Genomic DNA, 17269 nt, shown 5'->3' with positions numbered 1-17269 from the left:
CCTTAAGACCTTTCAGATTGGCCCATTTCCACATCACCTCCAACTTGGTGTGACTGAAAGAGACAATAGCCTGTGTCCATGGAGACTTCCGATCTTGAGTCCAGAGCTGAAGTAGCTTTGATGGTCGTGAGCTTCAAAGCATGTGATGTGCTCGCTCTGTCCACTGCCAGCAGGACTCTTACTGACGTCACTGTGTTACAAATACTATATGGGATAGCACGTGACCAGGCACCGAATTAGAAAGTCCCATCTACATCGGATAGTAATATTTCTTATCAACAAATTGTTCTGAAGAATAGCTCCCAGGACCTGGCTCAGCTCTCTCAGCCTCCTCTGTAGGTGGCTATCTTTAGCACAGAGTGATCTGGGGCCTTCACTTCCCTCCTTTAGATCAGAATGAGATAGGATCCTGCAGTCTCCTTCCTGAGCTGAGAAGTGTTAGTCCACAGGGCCCTCGTCAAACACTGAAGATTCCAGGTCCACACTGCATGCCAGAGCCTTTGCCAAGTGGCCAGACTTGGTGGGAGCTCCTAGGGACCATAGACCACCTCAGCAGACATTGCCTTACATTGTCAACTTGGAAACTCCCCTGCAGAAAGAACCATGAAGAAGCTGGCTATCTGATACAAAGGCCCGATTGTCCACATTACAGAAACGACGGGTTTGGTGTGACAGGGCATTCGGTGGCCTGCCCACACAGTGTGGGAGTCATGTTAACAAAGAAATGGAGAGGGGGTGCTTCACTTATTTCTTTGTTAAATTAAACTATCTACAGCCCAAATTAACTATTAGTATTTAGCATTATTATTATATTAGCTGTATTTATCCCTGTTGGCAACTGTTTCCATTTAATCTTGCTTATTTTACTTATCAGTATCTTTAAAATTTCCCATATAAATTGTGTGTAGTGTAATAATGATCGATTCTTGTCCTTTCGGCTAAGATCAAGTATTGCATAATAATTAATGAAAAAATTAATCCAGAAGAAATGAAACATTTAGAAAACGCAGGCAATGAAAAAAGAAGATCTCTGGTACTTCTGTGAACAGGAGACAAATGCTGTTAGCATTTTGGGATCTAATCTTCTAGAATGTGGAGTGTAGCAAGCAAAAGATCAGCGTGTGCACCCCCACACCCGTGTTTATGGTGGCTTTTTGTGTATGAAGAGGAGTATTGTGAACCTCTCAGACCAATAAATGTTCGCCCTACAGTGTCTCTGCGTCCAGTGTGTGTGTTTGGCAAAGGAGCACTTAGGCTGCCCTGTCCTCGGTCACTGACAGAGTCATTATGAGAAGCTCTGCTCTGGTTGCTGGTGACAGTGGATGAAACTGGTCAGAGTTCCAGTGCATATGTTCCGATGGGGAGAAAGGAAACAAACCAAACAAGAAAACAAGCAAACAAAACAAGGTGTGATATTGCTGTAGCAAAGGGGCAGACAGGGCATTGATGGGTAAAGGAAGCGGAGTCTCTGCATTGTAGAGGGATGGGGAACGGTAGTCAGGGATGACATTGAGCTGAGACCTAAGATGAAGCAATGGATGAGCAGGCCGTGGGGATATGTGGCTAGAACGTTTCAGAATGTTTTTGTATTGATGTGGCTGCAGCAATGGGAACTAGAGACAAGGGTGATAATACGAAGTAAAATCAAAGGGGTTAAGAATGGACCGCACAGGCCCTAGCAGGGAAAGAGTTCAGACACTTCCTCAGGAGCTCAGAGAGGGGATCTGGTCCAGTGGAGCAGTTAAAAGGAGGCATAGGTGTTAGCCGCTTCTCCTCCATAAGCCTGCGCTGCTCACCAAGCTGAAGCCACTGTCTATCTCTAGGGTTACCCCGTCTCTCTCCTGCTGTGACCAGGTCAGGATGGCTATGGAAGAGGTGGAGTGGGTATCTTTCGTGAGTCTGTGGAGTGTTAAGTCTGTGTGACAGGCAATCAAAACACCTAAGAGTGACTAGGCACGATCAGAGGGTGTCACTCTCAGAAGTCATTTTGACAAGCCTTGGTCTAGCACTTCAGGGCTGAGAGGAACAGAACCCTAGAGAAAGAGCAAAGCAGGAGCACAGAGTCCTCAGTAAAGAGCCCGAAAAAGAAGCGTCAGACACAAATGCGCAGTGCGGGACCAAATCACTCCATATTTAATCTCCGTGATGAGGTACCTGGAAATCTATAAACGACAGCAAGAAACAGCTCCAAAAACCACCTGGGTCCCTCCCACCAGCCAAGAACTAGCTGGAAGTTTGTCTCAAACCTGAGTTATCATTTTTGGAAATAAAAACTAAGTAAAGTGGGTTCAAAGTTCAGGCATCTATCTACAAATCAGCGGGTGATCAAGGGGCGGGTGATCAAGCAAGACACACGGACAGGGGACAGACAGCACCCTTTGTTTAACACCTTGTAAACACCCTGGGTCTGGTGATTCTTTTATTTTGAAACTTTTAAATGTTCTTTCTTCCCTCACTCCCCGGGCCTTCCTTCTTTCGTGTGTGCCTGGTGTGATCACGCGAGCCAGAGGACAACCGTAGTCAACTCTCTTCTTCACTATGTGGGTCTAAGGGATGAGACTCAGGTCATCAGAACTGGTGACTTTACCTGGTGAGTCATCTTGCTGGCTCGCTCCAGGTCAATGACTCTTGTTCACTGCCTCATTTCCAATGTGAGAAGCTGTAGGCAATGCAGTAGGTATTTATTATAAGCCCTGAGTGAATCAAGTTTAATCTCTCCTCTCTCTCTCTCTCTCTCTCTCTCTCTCTCTCTCTCTCTCTCTCTCTCTCTCTCTCTCTGGTTTTTCAAGACAGGGTTTCTCTGTAGCTTTGGAGCCTGTCCTGGAACTAGTTCTTGTAGACCAGGCTGGCCTCGAACTCACAGAGATCCGCCTGCCTCTGCCTCCAGAGTGCTGGGATAATCTCTCTTCTCTTTGCCCTCCTCCCTTCTTCCTTTCCTCTTTAACACCCCTCTGCTCCTTCTTTTTTCTTAAAGTATTTCACTTTTTTAAATATTTATTTATTCTTTTATTTATTATATATACAGTGTTCTACCTGCATGTATGCTTGCAGGCCAGAAGAGGACACCAGAACTCATTACAGATGGTTGTGAGCCATCATGTGGCCGCTGGGAAATGAACTCAGGACTTCTGGAAGAGCAACTAGTGCTCTTAACCCCTGAGCCATCTCTCCAGTCCCCCTTTGCTCTTTCTTTCTCTTATTTTTCTTCCTTTCTTTCTTTTTCTTCCTTCCTTCCTTTCTTCCTTCTTTCTTCTCTCTCTCTCTCTCTCTCTCTCTCTCTCTCTCTCTCTCTCTGTCTGTCTCTCTCTCTGTCACTATAGATTTTAAATTGGCAATCCTTTCCTGGAATTCAGCAACACTTAGAGGTCCCAGTCTTCTAAATGCTGGAATTACAGCACCTTTGGTAAATTAAATTATTTTAGGAATTATATGTACACACACACACATGTATATATGAATGAACACACATGTGAACACACACGTGCACACACAAGCTTAGTGAGTGTAAGTGACATCAGATTTTGTCTTTGTCCCTTTCCTTATTCTCTCACATCACACCGCTGGTGACCCCACACCCCCCCACTTCACTGAAGTCAGCTCCAGGTAGCTTGTCACACAGCTGTGCTTCTGGTGACTTCTGCCTCCGTGTGCTTTCTGGCCCCAAGTGAGTGTTTTGGTCTCCATTTTCTGGGTTGGTCCTCAATCAACCAAGCAAGCAATTTGGTAGAAAACTGTTCCAGATTCTTTGTTTCTTGGAAGAATAATTCTTTCATTGTTTTTAATCTTGAGTGGTCAGGTGTCTTGAGAGAGAATCACTTGTAGGCCAGGCCAGCCTCAGACTCACTGACCTTGAACTCTTGATCCTCCTGTCTCTGCCTCCTGAGTTTGGGATGTCTGGTGTGAACTACCACATCTTGTGCTTGGCAGAACAATTCTGATGTGTAGTCTCTAGTCTTTCCAAGGCAAGGACTTGTCCCCTGTTGTCTGCAGTAGTTCCCCATCATTCAAGTGTTTGCTGTGGCTTTCCCACTTCTCCTTACGTCCAGTTCCTGGAACTACCTCAGGTAGCTACATACACCCAAGTATAGCGGGAGTGCATGTGTGTAGGAGACTCCAAACCCCAGCAAGTATCTGCAGTGCATACAGAATGTGAGGCTGCTCACAGAGCCTGAGCTCAAGCAGAGAGGTCGTGGCACAGCTCTTGCAGAATCCTTGCTCAGCTACTGCCTATTAAGGTTAAGGGTGCCTGGAACATATTATACAGTATTAATCTTTGAGGAAGAGCTTTTTCTTTTTCATTTACTTTGGAGAATCGCATATATAACATATTTCTATCATATTCATCCCTAACTACCCTCCAACTCCTGTTGGATCCTCTCTTATAGCCCTTTCTCAATTTCATGCATCCGCCCCACCCACTGAATACAATCGGTCAATCTATCAGGACCTAAACCTAAGGAAAATTGACCTCTCCTCCCCTAGCAGCTACCCACCATCGGTGGCCTTGAAAAAGAAATGTTGAAGGGGAATTGAGACAATGACCAAAGGGACCATGGTGGAGCAGAATGAAGCCAATGCCAAAGAAAAAGTCACTAAAATCGGCAGACATGCTAGGTGTCGACCCTGCGGGACCCGTCACATAGGAGTGGGTCTCCTGGAGGACATTTGTTTAAACAGATTCGTGGGATCAGTCGTGAACTGTGGCACTGACACTGCCTGCCTAAGTCCTGCAGCGTTCACAGCTCGCACACTGGCACCAGCTAGGACCGGCTTTCGTGTTCTCCAAGGCAGTGTTGTAAAATAAGCAGCGTTTATGCTCAACTGTACATACTCCTGTGCTCACCTGTACATACATACTCCTGTGCTCAACTGTACATACATACTACTGTACTCACCTATACATAATACTACTGTGCTCATCTGTACATAATACTACTGTGCTCACTTATACATACATACTACTGTGCTCACCTATACATACATACTACTGTACTCACCTATACATAATACTACTGTGCTCACCTATACATACATACTCCTGTGCTCACCTGTACATACATACTCCTGTGCTCACCTGTACATACATACTCCTGTGCTCACCTGTACATACATACTCCTGTGCTCACCTGTACATACATACTACTGTGCTCAACTGTACATACATACTCCTGTGCTCAACTGTACATACATACTCCTGTGCTCACCTGTACATACATACTCCTGTGCTCACCTGTACATACATACTACTGTGATCACCTATACATACATACTACTGTGCTCACCTATACATACATACTACTGTACTCACCTGTACATACATACTCCTGTGCTCACCTGTACATACATACTACTGTGCTCACCTATACATACATACTCCTGTGCTCAACTGTACATACATACTACTGTGCTCACCTGTACATACATACTACTGTGCTCACCTATACATACATACTACTGTGCTCACCTATACATACATACTACTGTGCTCACCTATACATACATACTCCTGTGCTCACCTATACATACATACTACTGTACTCACTTATACATAATACTACTGTGCTCACCTATACATACATACTCCTGTGCTCACCTGTACATACATACTACTGTGCTCACCTGTACATACATACTCCTGTGCTCACCTGTACATACATACTCCTGTGCTCAACTGTACATACATACTCCTGTGCTCACCTGTACATACATACTACTGTGCTCACCTGTACATACATACTACCGTTTCTAATGTCCTTTAACTCTCTCATTTTCCCTCTGCGCTGTCTTATCATTTGAATTGTTTCTCTCCAAGAGTGGGCTCTACTTTTTTACTACATTTATTATTCTCCTTGATGTTGGTGTTGGATTCTCCATAGGTTTTCTTTGATTTTGAGGGGATGAATAAATCATTGGAAATTTAGTTATCTCTTGTCAAATAACTCTATGAGGCTCTACCTTGTCCAAAGGCCAGTCATATGAATGCACACAGACACACATGTGCACACACAGATGCAGTTACAAATACCCCCCTCCCCACACAGAGAGAGAGAGAGACAGAGACAGAGAGAGAGAGAGACTAGACACACACAGGTACACAGGCACAGACACACACACACACAGAGGAACCCATACAGACATACACAGACACACACACCTTGCTTTTGCTTTCTTGATTTCATTTATTATATATTTTATATGTTATCTGGCTTAACTCTGCCAGTAGACTTTAGGGGTCACTGAATTTTTTTTCTCAACCAAAGAAACCTTGTTATTAGGCTTTCCCTTTGGGATGGCACTTTGTCAGTACGGAACATGGGCCTGCATCCATGCCAGTACATGGTATACATATGTGTTAGTTTTCAGAAAACAGAGTAATTCCTGAAGAACAAAGATAGCTTTGAATGTTGCATGTTATACCTTAAATAAAATTCTTGCAGGGACTGGCGAGAGGGTTCAGTGAGTCAAGGCACTTGCTCCGAATATTGATGACTTGAGTTCAATTCCTGGGATCCACGCAGTGGAAGGAGAGAACCAGGTCCCACCAGTTATTTTTGGAGCCCCACACATGTGGTGCACTCATGTGCTCGAACACTCTCAGAAAACAAATTCATGACGAAAACCCCTCAGGTACATAGGTCTAAGTAAGAAACTGATGGATTTTTTTGTTTGTTTGTTTGTTTTTTTTAATCCCACCAGCACTATGAGCTTAGACCTTTGGTAAATAAGCATACTCTGATAAAAAATGCCAAAATAAAGCCAAATAAAGAGGCTACGTAAAGGGTTGCCACTTTAAACCTTAAACTAATTTCATTTATTTACATGTCCTCAGAAATAATAATGAATTTGTCTGTAGGGTGACAATGACTGAGTATCTTCTAAAGAAAGGGCCCATTAAGATGGCCACACAATCATGGACGAGGGAACGATACCCTCCCCCCTCAGCGCTCACCATTTGTGGAAGGTGGGAAAGCTGACATGGGGGTGGAGGGATAAGAGCTGGTGCAGGCAGGAGAGCTGGCTGGCCCTCACCAAATGCAGCACTCAGGAGAGTAGGCCCTGCAGCTCTCCTGCGCAACACAGCGGAGCTGACCCCAGTGGCATGGGTGTGAGTGGGCTGGCCCCCAAGTGAGAGCAGGAGACCTGTTGTCTGAGACATTGGGGTGAGCTAGCCAACGTGATGGAGAACTCTCCCAGGTGGAGAGGATGCAGGAGAGCTGGCTGGTTGGCCAACTCAGGTATCATCCAAGTCCAGATCCCGGGCTATGGGTTGGTCCACCCTAACATGCAACACATGGAGGGGTAGGTCCTGCAGATCAGAAGCAGCAGGATCTCCAAGACACAGGGCAGTAACAGGCTATCCAAGAGGAGTCCCAGTGAGGATTCAGTATTGATGGTGTAGCGGAAGCCAGAGGCCTTGAACCAGACCAATGACTCATTGGAATGAACATTGCAAGTAAGGAAGTATGGACTAAAGGGTAAACTGTGTGACTCACTGTGACACACTACAGCTTCCACGATGAGATTTCCTTTTTCTTTTTAATTTTATTTTACTTTGTTGGGGGAGGTTGCAAGGGCAGGGGGCAGATACAAAGGGACGGGAAGATGAGTGGGATTAGGGTGCCTGATGTGAAACCCACAAAGAATCAATAAAACGTTAAAGTAAAACAAAAACAAGAAAGACTGCCACCCAGCAAGGAGGTCTCAAGTAATAGCGATATACCTGGAGACCCCCCCAAACCCATCCATATCATCCCTGTAGCAAAGGCAGGGGCATCCCGAATAATCCCGCGTTTCTTGTCACCAAAGTGTCCTCCCTTTCTCTATAGCTGTCACCCATCTTTCCCCACACGTGACTGACTTGGCGACAGGTATCATTTTCATATCGGATTGACATGGAGACTTTTGAAAGGGGATTTTTAATATTTGCAAGTGGTATTTCCATAGATTACTAGCAATCTGATGTTTAGAGAAATCTTAGCCCCATCTCCACACTTCACCTCCTCTTTTTCCCTTTTGCAAGTCTCTGTAAAAACACTCTACAGTGAGAAACTCCCACCGCCAGCCAGCCCACGTATTTCCACTCCGAATGGTCTGCTCACCTCTCAAGGCCGTTTCCACAGAGCCTTGGCTTTCACACTTTTGGTTGTCTGCTGTGTTCTGTTCGTTAGAAATGGTGGAGATTTAATTCTATCTTTCCAAAGCCTGGGGAATGGAAGGAAAATCCAGGATTTCTCTATTGGACAACAAAGGGAGGAATGAAGACCTGGACCAGTGGACTTGAATTCAAGCTATTTTAGACTATCTTGGCCACTTTGATGAGTCAAGGTTCTGGGTTAGGAATCTCTGCAGTAACCAGCGCTGTGGCCAGAGTTTATCTTATCTTGATTTTTCCCCCCTGGGGGTATCTCATCCAGACTCTAGTGTGAGGCCTTTAATTTAACTGTGTCTTAGTGGGGGCTTGGAAAGATCTGTCATTAGAACTCTTCAGGCGGGGTGTGGGAAGCACGTCCTCATCCCAGTAGTTGAGAGGTGGAATAGGGAAAATTGTGAGTTCAAGGTCAGTCGAGGGTATAAGATGTAGGGCCAAACTTGCTTTAAGCTGTCGTTTTTGTGAACATCTAAACTGGGAATCTGATTCCTACTCCTTAGCTGTCAAGTGTCTTACACTTTTGGGTGCACCAGGGCCAGCACATGGCAGAAGGCTCCTACCTCAGAGGGATGCTGATGCTGCGGCCTGTGGTCTCAGCAGAAAAGATGCAGCCCCAGAGGCTGTGGTGTAACCAGCCGGAGAGTATTTGCCGAAGAGTGCAGATGGCAAATAATCCTTTAGATCACATGGGAAACCCCTGGTTTCAAAGTGACGGGGGCCAGACTCTGAGTCTACAGAGTGAGGAGGGGGGACTGGAGAGAGAGAAAGCAACACACGTGTGCCCTCAGACTTCTGTGAATGGCACTATATAAGACAGACTTGAGAGTTCCCTTTCCGCTGTAATCCCTACACCACAGGTGGAGGCTGAGACAGGAAAATCAGCAAAAGCTCGCAGGCCTGGTGTTCCCAGCAGCAGCAACAAAACGGAAGGGTGGTCAGTTGGATACAACCTAGAATTACCCAGGAAGAGATCGTTAACATGGGCTCTGGGAATCTAAACCCAGGCCACCGGGCTAGTGTGGAAAGAGTTTATCCACCAAGCCATCTCACCAGGCCACTCCTCTTTTTTTTTAATGAATCCTTCTCGTACTTTATATATTTATTGTCCTGGGCGTTCCTCCCAAGTCACATGGTGAACACTGAGATAGTTTCATCCTTCTGTAACTGAATGGTTTGTTGGCTTTCAGGGAACCTGAATGAGGTCACCCCTAGAATCCACAAGGTTTATTGTTCATTTGTGTGTTCATTTATTTAGTTCTTTCCCAATCTCAGCCTTAATAAAAGAACATGAGGATTGTCAAAATGGCACCTGTGAAGCAAATGGTGATTAGAAAACTAAAAGCAAACCCGTGTGGTGAAAATGACTGAGATGTGGAAGGTTGTACCGTCCTGACGATAGTCCACCGTCCCGCGTGCTCGCGTGCTCAGGGCTGACCGTCCCACGTGCTCAGGGCTGACTTTAGGCATGTGTTGGCCTTTTCAGTCACTGGCAGCAGCCTCTTTCCCAAAGAGGGCCAGGAAAGGCTCAGAGATTCAGGCCAGGGAAAAAAGCATGGCTTTCCATCTTCCTATTTAAAGTCGTCTGGGACACCTGCCTCTCATCTCTGCTTGTTTTTTTTGTTTTTTATGTTTTATATGAAAGGAGATTTGGGAGCTTAATTGATTTTATTTTATGTGTCTGAGTGTTTACCTGTATGTATATGTATGTATGTGGATCGTATATGGTCCCCATTGAGGTCAGGAGTTTCTTCGTAACTGAAGTTGTCACTGGAACCATGTGTGTGTGCTGGGGACTGACCTCTGGCCCTCTTCAAGAGCACCAAGAGCTCTCAACTGCTGAGTCATCTCTCCAGCCTCCCCCAGGCCGTGTCTTTTCTAAGTCACCTGGGACAAAGCACTTGTAGTGTGAATCAAGATGATCCTATACCCTACCCTGGTCAGGACCTCATGCTCCTTCCCCTTAGCATAAATTAGAACATTCTCTGGGGATATCCAGTCCATGAAACATCTTTTTCTCTTTTCTCTATCTGTTGCCCAACACAGAAAGTCATTTGGCTAATTTAGAAATTAGCCAAATATTTGGGGAAACATGGGAAGAGAGGAATGAGACCCCTATGATTCAAAGGACTAACACAGACTCGGGGAGACTTTTAATATCTGGAGACTGAGTCTCAACACTACAGAACGTGGCTATGGGGAGACAGTGGATAACCCAGACATGGGAACTAAGAGGCTCAGTTTTTAACTGTGCATTGACCTGATATCCTCCTTCCTGGTCGTGGAGAAGAGCCTTGGGGTCTGAGGCTTGTGCTCAGTTGGGCAACGTCTGCTTAGTGTTGCAGCTACATGGAAGGACATTTTCAAGTCAAGGTATTCCTTTCTTCTGGCAACCTCAAGTCCTTATCTCTCAAGTGCTATTCTTTAATCATTAGCATGTAGAGTAAGTGGTGGGGTCACCAGGACATTTACATGCATGTATACTACATGCTTGTATTTACCTCCAAGGCCCCGCTCTTACCTCTCCCTCCTCTCCCATCTGGGATGTGGTTAGGCTCGGGAGAAGTAGAAAAATGTGACTAATTAATTTCAATGACATAATGAGCAGCCTGATGTGATTCTCGGCGCGGCCATGGCTGTGTCTGTTGACCAGAACATTAATTAAGCTATCTTACATACCCAATCAAAAATCTACAGTACAGAAGAGAATTCTCCCTATCAGATAATTTCATTGACAGCAATAAATAGCTTGAATGTCTTAAAACAATAATAAAAAAGAACTACGAGCATTTCTTTTAAACAATGGAGTAAGGGCCAAGGAAATAAATGTTAACCTGTAGCAGACTCTGAAGATGAACACTGTCACCCAACTTCTGATTTTACTGCTTTCTAGCCACGTGACCTCAGCCAACTTTCTTAACCGGTTATCTCATCTTCAAGATGGAGATAAAAACCCAAACCTGTCTTCACTGTGACAATTAAGGGGTGGTGGCGAATTCCAAAGCAGCCTGTCTGGTTCCAGTAGGTGGTCAGTGAACATGTGCCCTGGTCTGAACAGCTTTCCCAAACTAGGCTACAAGACCCAAGCTTTTCCATCCCAGGGCTGTTTTCTCTTACCATATCCTCACCAACTGCCAATAAACTCACCTTTAAAGACTGTGTTGGAAGTCTTTCTTGTTTTTTTGGATCTATTGTCCAGTCCCTTCTCTGAGAACCCCTAAGTAGCCTTTCTCCAGTCTATTCTATGTGTTGGTTTGGCTCTGAATGCATCGCTCTTTCCGAAGTATTCCTATCGCAATGCATTCTTTGAAACAGTTAATTTTAAACATTCCCAACTCTTCCCTCCCATAGCAAGCTTGGGTCCATACCTTTGCCTTATCTCCCGCCCCCCCTGCCCTCCTACGGAGCCTGTTTCTTTGCCACAGTGTTATTTACTCTGAAGAGGAAATGAGTAGTTAGGACAGGAGCCAGGGTCTTCCTTGTGTTTTTTTAAGGACTAGGCTTGGCTCTTCCATGAGAACAGACCCTGGATTCCTGCTGCCCCCTTTAGCCTGGCTCTGAATTAGCATTCAAGAACAAAACCTGAGCCCAACTTCCAGCCTGGAGCCAAACTCCCTAAAGTAGCGCTCCCTGAAAGCTTCCGGGCAGGAAGAGCCTAGGTGAACCCTGGTTGACCTGCGGGCCTGTGTGCTTGATAAGAAGAAACAGATACTGCGTTCCACTGAGGTTTGTGGCCTCACAACCTTGCTGAGATGGGACTAGCATAGGCCACCTAGCCTCTCACACCCCTCTCCATTTCTGGTCACACTCTTACATTTCGCGGTCCTGCCATTTCCGTGACTTGATGACTCCTGCCGTTCCACCTGTTCCTGTCTTCAGTGCTCAGGGAAGTCGCCTTAGCGTAGCGACTGAATCTGAAGGCAGGCTGCCCTGTCATCCTGGCCTCTACTTTCTTGGTTTTCCTTTGCGTGTGTTTATAGTTGAACTCCATGGCTAAAGAAAGACACTGCTTTCATTTCCTTCTCTCTTATTTTCTATCTCCTTCTAGACCTGGTATTTCTTACTCAGGCTAGCTTGATCTCTCTACATAAGCTGAGGATGATCTTGAACTCCTGATCCTCCTACGTCCATTTCCTATAGTCTGGCAAGACAAACGTACAGGACCATGCCTAGCTTTTTCAGTATTCCAGGGTGATGGACCCTAGAGTCTTATGTGTGTCCCAGGAGTACCCTAACCACCCAGGTACACGCTCTTTTGGAGTCACTGCTCTTTAATAAAGGCACCAGAACCCTGGTTGACATTTAATTTATTGTGTGTGTGTGTGTGCCCTGCATGATCATGAGCGTATGGGCACACATGTGTATATGGAGATGCATGTGTGCACGTGGAGGACATAGGTCTGTTTTGAGTAGTTCTCAGGACGCTATGCATCTTTTGCTGGAGATAGGATCTCTTGCTGACCTGGAACTCGTCATTAGCCTGGGCTGGCTGGCCAGGGAGCTGCAGGAACCTGCCTGTCTTTATCATCGCAGTGCTGGGGTAGCAAGTGAGTGTACCATCACGCCTTGGTCTTTTCGTTTCTTAACGTGGTTTCTGGGGATTTGAACTGAGGTCCTCATGCTTGTTTGACAAGCACTTTACAGATTACGCCATCCCTCTAAACCCCCCATTAATAAATTATATGAAACATCTGTCCCTCAGGTAGGAATTGTTTTCTTCCCTTTTAAAGAAGAAGATGACCAGGCAGTGGTGGTGCATGCCTTTAATCCCAGCACTCAGGAGGCAGAGACAGGCGGATCTCTGTGAGTTGGAGGCCAGCCTGGTCCTCAGAGTGAGTTTCAGGACAGGCTCCAAAGCTGTCTTGGAAAAACAAAACAAAACAAATAAACAAAAAGTCAACTAAAGTGATTCAGGGAATTGATTTAAAATGCACACAGTAGAGGTGGGGGTGAGGTCGCCCCCACTTTCGCCTCACTCCCTTGTTTTTCGGCTCTACTATCTTATCTTATGCAAGTATAACCTTCCTAAATTAATAAACAACAGATGTGAACAGATACGTGCCCAACAAAACAATAGCTGTGTTTTAAGTTGTGAAGAATTTTCTAGAATATTAAATACCACATCCCACTGGTTTTATAAAATAAGTATTTTTAAGATGAAGATTCTAACCCATAAATAGCTCATGCCTACATCACCCCAGGCCTGCTTTAAACATGGCTAGTGTTTGTTTCTCAAGTTCTATAGAACTCGGAAGGAAACCACAGAACAGCCACCCCAGGATAAGAGCCCTGACCTGAGCCCACAAAAGCCAAAAGTAGCAAGGCTGGAGCTGAAAGTCTGGCTTGACACATTGTCTCCAGCTCACACCCTGGCACCTCCCGGCTTTGTCTTTTTTTAACAGCAGAGTGCCAGCCTCGAATTTTTAAAATCTTAGCTCTGAATCTCTTGACTGGTGTGTTTAAGATAGACTTTGCATGTTGCTATTTTGAAGTACCTTCTTGTCAGCACCAGAGAGAAGGGAGGCAATCAAAGCCTTGGTGGGAGGGGCTTGTCTAGGAAGTGTAGCTACCAAACCAAGAAGTTTCTAGGTTCTGACAAGTCGTGTTGCTCAGCCTTTGCCCTGTTCACGTGTGTGGACAGAGTTCTGTTTGGAGAGTTTTTAAGCTTACACTTCAATATTCCATTAGTTGCTCCATGGCTCCTCTTAGTGCCTCACTTTGTAAAACTGACTTGGTGTCATCATTTGGAAGATGGATCTGATGCAGAGAGGAACCAGAGGCCCAAGTTCAAAACCAGCAACTAACTCCAGGTCTGCCAGCTCCCAGCCTAAGCTGCAAACCCATAGATGTGTCTGCATTTGGCAGCCAGGAAGGGCTTCATCCACTGAGCTTCTTGACCCAAAAAGCAACTCCCACACTTTTGTCTCTCTCCATGTGCCCCCAAGACTGGGCAAGCCTCATTGTAGGGGAGCACACAGACATTCAAGGAAGTTGTTGCTCGTGAATTCTTCCTTGGAAATTTCTGGCTGAAATCTTCAATGACTCTGAGAGTCTAATAAAAGCCACCCAGGAAGCCAGGAGGTGGTGGCACACTCTTTTAGTCCCAGCACTTGGGAGGCAGAGTCAGGCAGATCTGTGAGCTAGAGGCCAGCCTGGTCTATAGAGCAGATTCCAGACAGCCAGGGCTACACAGAGAAACCCTATCTCGGGAGAAAAAAAGGTCTTCCAGAGAACAGAAGAATGTCACGTCATTATTTATTCTGAGCTGGCAGAAACTACCAGGAGGGAGCATCCACAGGGCCCAGAAAAGTAGATACAGTGCCTTGTCTCAGGAGGGAATTCAGTATTGGTGCAGTGGGATGAGAAGGATGCCGGGATGACCTGTCTAACTTTCTTAGGATGCTCCTGGAAGATGAGACCACCAAGGAGAAGATAGGAGGTCCCTGGAACCATGAAAAACAGGGCACCACAATGAAGGGCAGCTTATTTTTCTTCATCTTGCCCCTTCCCCTCTTTTCTCTTCTGAGAGGGAGTCTCCTGTATCCAAGCTGGCCTCAAACTCAAGGATGACCTTGAATGTCTGACCCTCAGCCTCTATTTCCGGAGTGCTGGGTTGAGATTGATCAGTGGACAGACATTGTGTGGATCAGTTGCTCATCTCTGTAGGGAAACCCCAGACACAAGCAACTCAAGGAAGGGAGTGTTGATTTTGCCTTACACGTTAAAAAGACATAGTCTACCCCGCCTGGGGAGGGTGGGGCACAGTGACCCTAGCGATGCTGGCAGGACCACAAGGCTCACACAGCTGTCAGAGCAGAGAGGCGATAAATGCTGGCAGTCTGCTTGATCTCTCATTTTTCCTTTGTGTTCAGTCGAGGACTCAGCCTAAGAATGTTGGCACTCACACTCAGGGTGGGTCTCCGGGTGGGTCTCCCGCCCTCGGTTAAGTCCCCAGAAATACTCTCAAGCCTACTCTCCTGAGTGTATCTCCTGCTAGATCAGAAAGCCAATCAAGCGATCCAGGAATCTTACTACTACAGATTTATCCAAAGGAAATGAAATCCGTGTACCAGTCAGAGCCAGCCACACTCCACATTCACTGTAGCAGTATCCATGCTGGCAAAACATGTAATCCAGAGACGACATGCAGAAAAATATGGCAGACATATGATTCCTTGTGTCCATACTATAAGCACAGGATTACAAAGTAACACAACTGTTCAGTCTTTAAAACGGAAAGAGCTCCCATTTCTTCCTGTTTCATTTATGTTACTTCAATAAAACACACTAACCAAAACTCAACAGGATTTGGGCAGGAAGGGTTTATTTTGGTGTATACTTCCAGGGAAGTTGAGTCAAGAGTCAGGCAGCTAGCTGGTCATAGCAGGCCCATATGCAAGAGCACCGAGAAATGAATGCAGCCCCAGTGCCTGCTGGCTCCTTCCAGCTCTCTCCTGTCTCACGAAGCTCGGGAGCCCCCACCTCTGCCCCCCACACATAGGGAGTGGTGCCACCGCAAAGGGCCAGGCCTTTGCACATCATACACATGCCCACAGAACAACCTGATCTACGCAGCTCCTCAGATGAGACTGTCTCCTCAGCTGCTTCTAGGCTGTGTCAGGTTGACAGTTAAGACTAACTGGCACTCCATCTTTCTTGACAACGTGGCTAGATCAGAACAAGATGCCAAGGGACGGAAGGACTATTTAGTTCTTCACACTTCGGATTTCCTAGAAAGGGGTCAGCTGCCAGGCCACACAGACTGCTTTGACTTCTTCAAGCGTGAGTCAATTAAGAGTCACCTCCATTTCACAGTTCAAGGATCTCCAAGAAGCCTGTTTGGAGACTCCATGGTTATGTGTAGGTCTGGAGAGGAGCCTACCGTCCGCCCACCCCTTCTAGGGCAGGATGGTGGGTCAGAGCGCTCAGAATGTCAGTGGTTGAAGACAAACACCTCAGTTCTCTGTTTACAGCGTGCATGGCTGTCCCTTCGCTGGGCTTGAAGCACAGAGGCCAGCCTGACCCACCCAGGTTCTACCCCGTCCTGGTTGAGAGTTTATCATAGTGTTGGAGGGCTCTCCCTGGTTCTAGCTACACCCCCAATTCCTCCCTCCTTCATCCTTCTTTATCTCCTTGCTCACACTGTTGAAGAGCCGTGGGGACTCCAGTGTCATGGAATGGTTGAAAGATGTATTTTCTTAGTGATGCTGTATATTGAAACCCTCCTTGAAGAGATGATAAATTCTAAAGTGAGAAAGGATTGCCAAACTGGCCTACATAAGGCAGAGGCATAAGGGAAGGGCGGGAAGATGTCACCAGAGATAACCTGCAACCTGTTTAACCACAGCTGTACTCTTGGGGTCTTCTGGCATCTCCACGAGCGACTAACCCTACATTCTTTGATACCTCTCAAGGGCTATTTCTAGTACAAAATGCCCATTCTACCACCTAGCTAGCCATCAGCCCTGAGCAAAGGCGATGTACTATTTCTGTGTGCCACAGGCTTGCCTTCCTTCGCCGCTGCCTTCTGAAACCCCGTTTTGGCCTCTGTTCTTTGACTTTATCTTTAGACAAACTTCTCACATGTGAATCAAGCATTTATATATGCTCAATAAAACAGCAAGCAGCAGCACACAGCACAAACACAGAAAGCCTGGGTTCTTCGTTGATGGAACCTTTCTCATAAAGAGGCAGGAACAACTTCTGTGGCATGATGTCTCGGAGACAACTGGGATAGAGGCTACTAGGTGTCCCCAATATACACCTTCCCCCCTTACATACTCTATAGGCTCTGCTTCTTAGGTAGTACCTCACATTGTGAAGAAAGCCTTTTCCTCTACCCTCAGCTCTGATACACAACTATAGGAGGTGACAGACAACAGACAAACTGACAGGTGAGACAGAGCTCAAGCCTCATGGTTGTCACGGGAGAGGAACTGGATACCTAAAGAATCAGCTGCATTTAGAAGCTTAGAAATCTTTCTACTTAGCAAGACATGGGGGCATGCACCTTTGATATCAGCAGCTGGGAGACAGAGGCAGGCATATCTTTGAGTTTGAGGCCAGCCTGGTCTACAGAGTGAGTTCCAGTATAGCCAGGACTACACAGAGAAACTTTGTCTC

Source organism: Chionomys nivalis, chromosome 4 (genome assembly GCF_950005125.1).
Source record: "Chionomys nivalis chromosome 4, mChiNiv1.1, whole genome shotgun sequence".
Taxonomy (NCBI): Eukaryota; Metazoa; Chordata; class Mammalia; order Rodentia; family Cricetidae; genus Chionomys; species Chionomys nivalis.
This window is presented reverse-complemented; position numbering follows the sequence as displayed.